The following is a 7,759-nucleotide window of genomic DNA, read 5'->3' as shown; positions in this document are numbered from 1 at the left end:
ACTCTGGAACAACTGGTTGTTGAGGGAAAAGTAACGGAAGCAGACGAGGAGAAAGGTCGCCTATGCTTTGGGTGGATCGATTACAACTCTTCTTGGAAAAACGATGAGTGAAGTGATGCAATCTGCGCAAGAATGAGCGCACCGAAACAAAAAAAGTGCATTTATAATACCTCAACACGTTTTGTCAAGAGCAAAGGATTGAAAAGGAAGGATGAAAGTAACTAAAGTAAAGCTATATGTTCAAATCCTACGCCCAAGCATTAAAGCACATACGAGTTACGTACCATGGTTCCATTACACCATGTAGAATTTAAAATGCTTCTTATAAGAGAATGGAATCTACACAAACTGGATACTAGCTAAACAAGATTGCTTTATTTATCGCACAGATGGCGTCTAACCAGTAGAGTCCCCACATGCCATCACAAACTTTATTCCATATCTTTACCTAAGGCTATGCAATCAATTTTGGTTCAATTTCAAGTAATTTATTATTTCCTGAAGTGCAGTTTAAATCTACCCACATTTACTGAATTATCTCAACACACGAATCGTCTCTTAATCTTGATGTTCAATATATGCAACTTATGTTAACTTCGCACTGTTGACGTATTTTAATTATTTCAAATTGCATATAAATTGCATATTACAATTGCATAAAAATTTAAACAAATCTTATTTTTGTGTTATGACAAGAAATCTATTTCGAATAGAATATGAGGTAATTTTAAGAAAGTTTTCAAATCCAACGAATCAGCCAAAGGCATTTGTAAACGTAAGAATCTGCCCAATGCTAATGCTAGAGATCTCACAGAGTATGTTGGAGGGGACCCCCAGAAACTTAAGCATAGTTCTGACCAAGCCTGGACATAGACACAGCAGGTGTTCTGGTGTATTTTCTTCGAGAGCTGATAGATGTGCATTGCAGGAGATACCACAGGGTAGGGCAAACCGACATTCATGCCGTCCTATGGTGCAGTGCCCTGTAAAGACAGATATTAACCTGGAAACCTATGAGTATTAGGTCTGAAATTCTATATTTGGAATAGTTTAGCCATATAGCCCCTAACCTGATTGCTGAGGCGACATAGAGCTACTCACTATTTGGCTGTCGCCCAAAAATAATCATAAATCAACCTTCAACCTGAAGGTCGATTTCAACCTGAAATAGAGTAGCTGGCAGTGGCATGGAATGAAATAGAGGTTCAATATAATATATTTTAACACAATTATTATTGGCAGAGATAAATTATATCGGAAATCTATCCTAACAATGGCAGAATGCAATGGAGCAAAACATTTTTCACATTTCATACTGAGTTGTGTTTTTTAAAATAAATTCTTTATTTGATATAACGATTCTGATAAAAAGTACTAATTAGACAAAGAGTTAAAAATTCTCCATTAATTACTTTATGCGTCGAATAGTTTACAGTTAAAAAAGTTAATGTTTTGTTTTCAAAACTTTATTATTATTTACTCTATATGAATATAAAGAATTTAAAAAATGAATGGAATGTCAAAAACATATGAAAAAACTAAACCAACAAAACAGTTAAAATAAAATTACAAAGCAAAGATTAAAATCCTAAGGAGACAATTTGTTATTTTACAATGATTTCAAAAAAAAAAAAAAAAATAAAAAAATACAAAAATAGTTGAAACTTTTAATATGCAAAGTTTCAACAAAGAAAAACTTTCAGTTGAAAATTCCAACTAAACAGAATCGCAAAGATATAAAAGCAGTACAATTTCTCTAATTTTTTTTAGGAATTTTTTTTATAAATTTTCAGTATTTAAAATTTGCTGACTAAAAAAAATTACACAAGTATGTCGAATATATTTCTTAAACTACTATAAAAACAAACAAATAAAAAATTATGAGGATATTGTATAACGAGTTGATTATTATTACTCAGTAATAATAACTCAATTAAATGCATTTTTTTTATATATTATTGAGTTACGAACATAAACTAAAAATGGAACTAACTTAGTGGAACTTAGCCGTTAAGCAATTTCGACAAAAGATAGTATATGACAACATAACTAGTAACCAAATGATATTTACAGGATGTAGGAAAAAGCAAGAGAAATTAAAAATTTAAATGCATTTTTTGGTCAACGATATAAAAAAACACAAAAAAAAAAAGTTTTACTTCAGATCCCAATAAATATCGCTTTTAGTAGCACTTTCTAACGTTTTGGGTTAGCTGACTATCCCCTCTTTATATTTTCCATCAGCAACAAGTATTTATTTGGCTCGCAAAACTCAATTGATGCAGCAAGATCCTCTCTATTATTTCAAATTCTAATAGAGTTAAGTTAAATTTCAAGAACTACTTTGATCCAGACACAAAGTATTGCGAAACAAGAAAAAATATAAAATGGTTTTAATTTATAATCAATCATATTAAGTGTTGTTGAGATCCAAAAATTTAAATTTTCAAAGAGAGCATACATTTTCATATCAATAGACGACGACAAAGTTCATTCCCCGAAACAAAATCTATTGAAGCGCTCATAAAGAATAAAATCCAATCAGGTAATGCAGGCTTTTGTGCTCAAAATAATATCTAAAAATATCTAAAGAAAAATAATATGGGAGTTATATATAATAGATGTCGAAGTAATAAGTCTCAGGATACATATTTGAACTAGTTTAGGAGGACGATATTTTTAGAAAACACAATAGGAAACACAATAACATGCTCTACGAAATATATGTGACACATCACATAATTAGAATACCAATTGAAAAAAAAATACAGAATATATATTTTTGAAAGTTTTGGAAGCGTGGAAAAGAGGGCAACCATGGCACAACTAGATCAATGGAGCAAAAAATCAAGTACACATCTACCAAATGGACAAAGGAATATGTTATGCATTAAGAAAAATTGTACACCAGGTTTACATTCTAAGAGCACCGTCAAGCCATGGAAGGAGAATAACCACAGTCCACTTTTCATCCAAAACTGAAGCAATTTTGATAATTCACATGAAATGGAATAAAATATTGTTGAAAGGGAAAAAAATACTATGTGCGATTGTATAGTGGATGTATATTCAATACTGATTGAAATTTAGTTTGATCACATGTATATCACATATTTATAATCTAATATATACACATAAAGTAGATGAGTACATGAAATTAAAAATTATTATTTTAACATATCATAGGTATATATTTTTAATTTTTTAACAATTAATAAATTATTGTTATTAAGCAATAAGATAATTGTTATAGAGTTGCTAAATTCATATCACTTTAACGGTATAAATCTGTCTAAATGGCATAGATATTTATATACTTTCTTTGAAAGTAAAAATAACTAGCCAAGAATGTTAAAAACACTTAAAACATTCTTTGTTTTATATAACTAAAAAAAAACCACAAATATAAAAATTTTATAAATTTTTCATTTTCGTTGTCATTTACAGTTTCACAGTTTTCACAGTTTTCACAGTTTGGATAAAGCTAATAAACTTAGTGCCCACTCATCACATTTCTCAACAGCTTTTTCTTTTCAGAATTACAAATGCTATTGCTGTTCCTTCTTGTCTAATGCACAGATAAAATAAGAGAAGTCAGTGAATAAGTCGGTCATTCAGTCAGTTAGTTCCGCACTTACTTTCTTAGTATTAAATAAATTAAACGAAGCCACTTGACAATACCAATACGATTTTCTATTTTCTTTTTTTTTTTTACTTTTTTATTCCTTGCAGTGACAGCGCAAATCTATTATTCGCCGTTCACACTTCCACTCAGCGTGAAAAACTTTCTCACTTGTTTTCTCATAGTTCATTTTCTTCTTCATTATTTGTGAAGTAACTTCATTTTTAATTTTTCTCAGTGAAAATTATTGGCTCTAAGTATTTCGTAGAGAATACGCTTATTTTTATAATATTCACCGTATAGCACGGAAAGGCGTAATAAGTTTGTAGAGATGTTTACAACGACGCTATATCCGTAGGTTTGTCCATCTATCAAGTTTAACTCTAACAAACCTCTGTTTTTGAGAGACCCGAATAAAATTTTTTATTGCGAACAGTAGTCAAAATAACCAAAATCGGGGGACTAATTTTTGGGTGCATCATAAGTTTGTGGAGATGTTTACAACAACGCAATATCCGTAGGTCTATCCATTTATCATTTTTAACTCTAACAAACCTCTGTTTTTGAGAGATCCGAATAAAATTTTTTATTGCGAACAGTAGTCAAAATAACCAAAATCGGGGGACTAATTTTTGGGTGCATAATAAGTTTGTGGAGATGTTTACAACAACGCAATATCCGTAGGTCTGTCCATCTATCAAGTTTAACTCTAACAAACCTCTATTTTTGAGAGACCCGAATAAAATTTTTTATTGCGAACAGTAGTCAAAATAACCAAAATCGGGGTACTAATTTTTGGGTGCATAATAAGTTTGTGGAGATGTTTACAACAACGCAATATCCGTAGGTCTATCCATTTATCATTTTTAACTCTAACAAACCTCTGTTTTTGAGAGACCCGAATAAAATTTTTTAATACGAACAGTAATAAAAATAACCAAAATCGGGGGATTATTGTTTGGGTGCACAGTCGACATCAAATTTAACGCAAAGTTTCCTACACACCCCATTTATCAAATCAGATGAACATATTAAACAAAGAGATATAAGTTTTAGTAGTTAAGCTATTATTATTTAAACATTTTTTTAATAAAACACTTCTTTTTTCTTTTGTGTTTTGATGCTCTTTATTGATTTTAATATGCTAGTAAGTCATGTAAAACCAAGAGTTTTGGAGTTATGGAGTTCAGGAGTTATAACTGTATGACAGCTGTAGAGTGTAGCTTGTCACTTTTCAAACACATGTTCGTTTGATATCATCTACTATCAAAAAACCGCGAATACTTTTCAATATAAAAATATATTAATAAACAATTTCAAATAAATATTGAATTCTTTATCCATTTGTGCATACCTAAATACGAGCAAATATATTCATCAAACAGCATGAATAAAATCTAGATGTGAAAGTCAGTACATTCAAAGAAAAATGTACATACAGTCAAACTTCCATAACTCGAACTTCTATAACTCGTGTTGTCTATAACTCGAACTGAAAAGAGTGCAACAGAGTTTTAGAGAGCAAATTACATACAATTCTACTTCCTTAACTCAGACTTCTATAACTTCTATTTCTCTATAACTCGAATAAAAATATTGTCAGGTACCAATAGGAATGTGGGAAAGTTCATTCTATAAGTCGTATTTTTGTTTTAAGTATGAATCCATTTTGGTGTTAGGGGAAGTCCCTTTTTCTAAACCAAATACTTAAGTTTTTTTTTCTTATGTTGCTTTTTTGTGTAAATGCCAGTCGCTGGCATACGGTATTCAAACGATGGTGTACTACTTTAAAAAAGCTGGATTTGGTCAACTTTTTATATGGAACGACCAGGAGGACATTTCTTTAATTTTCTTAAATAACATTGATGAAGATTGTGAATTGATGTAAAAGTAAAGTAATAGCAAAGTAAATACAATAACTTCCAACTTCCACTCTTAACGATTATATTGAGCATGACAATGAAATGAAGCTTTCATACAGATGACGATAATATTGATTATTATATAGTTCTTCACATTGTAGTGGATCCGATTCTAAGCGCAACGCAAAGTGATGATGAGAGTTTGGGAGATGAAATTGCTCATCAGCCTTGAAAGAATGAAATAAAAGACTAATTCTAAATTCTAAATTTTTATTTGCAAATGAATAATACTACAACTGATAATCACTATAAGACTTTGAATAAATTAAAATTGGAATTTTCAATAAAAGAAGAAAAAATTAAAATTAAAATCCCAAAACCGAATTTCTGAATATTTTAAATAAATAAATAAATATCTTAACATGTGATGCTAATTTCTTACAAAAATAAAAAAAAAAAATTTTAAAAAATTCTCTAACTCGAAGTCTCCATAATTCGAACCTTTTCTTTGCAACATAGTACTGCGAGTTATGGAAGTTCGAGTATATGTATATTTTCTATTTCCAATCCGATTTTACACTAAGTAAATATGTTGTTGACAGAAAACAATCGGTTATAGAAGCGGCTGGCTCTTTATTCCAATGCTACTCATCATTTCAAACGACCAAGTGCATTTCATCCCTCCCACAAATAATTCAAAAACCAGCCTTACTTTGATGGTTTTCAGAGGAGTTGCAGCTACCACAACAACAATAATTATTCATAGGAAAACTTGGTCTCAGTTTTATTTTATTTAAATTATACTTAAATACTACTTGGTAGGTCTTAGAACCAAAAAATAAACGTTTATATGTATCTCAAAGAGATGCTTATTTATACAAAACGTTCTGACAAATGAAGTATTGCTATCTTTTTAATGTTGCAATTGCTTAGTCTTTCTACTAAGTTTCGAAGTAGCGTTGACCACATTATTGACTTGCAGTATTGTTCATCTACTCGTGGTGTTACTTTTAATATTTAGGAACCAATTAAATAATAAAAAATGTGTGTTAAATAAACACCTGTCAATGTGGAAAAAGTACTTAAACAAACAAGTGAGAAACATAATATTTAAAAGTAATGAAATGAATATTTTGAATCGATATTTAATGTTGGATAAAACGTGTATCTACCAGAATATATCGAATCGAAACAATAATGGGTCAAAAGAATAAAAGTCGGTGCAAATCGACTTTCTGAATCCAAATCGATCAAAAACGTAAATTTAAAAAGTAGAATTATGGTCTGTTTATTTTGGAATACCCACGGTATATTCTTGATAAAGAACATCAAAGACTTTTTTATATTGAATTATTGGTACGTTTGAAAAAAGAAACGCAAACAAAATGTCATTAAAAGCAGAAGAAGATAGTACTGATTTACCAAGACCATGAACGTTATTCATGAGATTCAACAGAATTCAACAGATTAACCCTTATCGGCTTCGATCTACTTGCAAATCTCATCAGGATGCACGTGAAACAATCATGTTTACAATAAAGTCATATCCTGTCTTTGTTTATAATAAATAATTGTATAATTAAACAATCAATTATTAGAAAAGGAAAAGAGAGCATATGCAGATATATAGAGTTCTTTAAAATAAAAGCATTGCTTAGGTAATTCTTTGTATAGAAACTTAATAATGTGTACTTAATAATGATTACAACCGGACCAATTTTTCTGGAGCGTATGTTGATTTTGTTGTAGTTCATCTTCCACCACCCCTGTTAAAACCTACTTCATTCACTTTGCTTGCAAACATTGAAACTCCAACTTAAATAAGGAGTCGTCGCAGACTAGTGACTTTCGGCGATAGATCTGGCAGCTACTGAGACTTTCTACTTTCCTACTTTCTACAACATTTATTGTCTTCTTTTTTCTTTCTCATAAACGTAAACCGTATTTTACAAATACCATTGGAAATTTATGATATTAATTTTTCACTTCACCTATTTATATCATCTTGTAGCAGTTCTTATTTTACAAATTATTTTAAAAAATATAATTTTCACTTGGTTTAAAATATTAAAGCTCTTTAATCAATATCCTATATGAGTCACAGTTTTCCTTTGTTTTGGTTTATTTTTTATATTCTTCGTAATATAATCAATGCTGCTGCTCCATTGAAGTGGTCGCAAGCAGACTTAATAGCTTTTTGCTTGGCTTACGCACAAAGGGGTTAACAGTTACTCTGACAGGTGCAACACATTTCCTTTGAGTAAATCAGCAGTTG

This window comes from Teleopsis dalmanni, chromosome 2 (genome assembly GCF_002237135.1).
Source record: "Teleopsis dalmanni isolate 2A chromosome 2, ASM223713v2, whole genome shotgun sequence".
In the NCBI taxonomy this organism is placed as follows: Eukaryota; Metazoa; Arthropoda; class Insecta; order Diptera; family Diopsidae; genus Teleopsis; species Teleopsis dalmanni.
The sequence above is the reverse complement of the archived record's forward strand: the minus strand, read 5'-3'. Positions refer to the sequence as shown.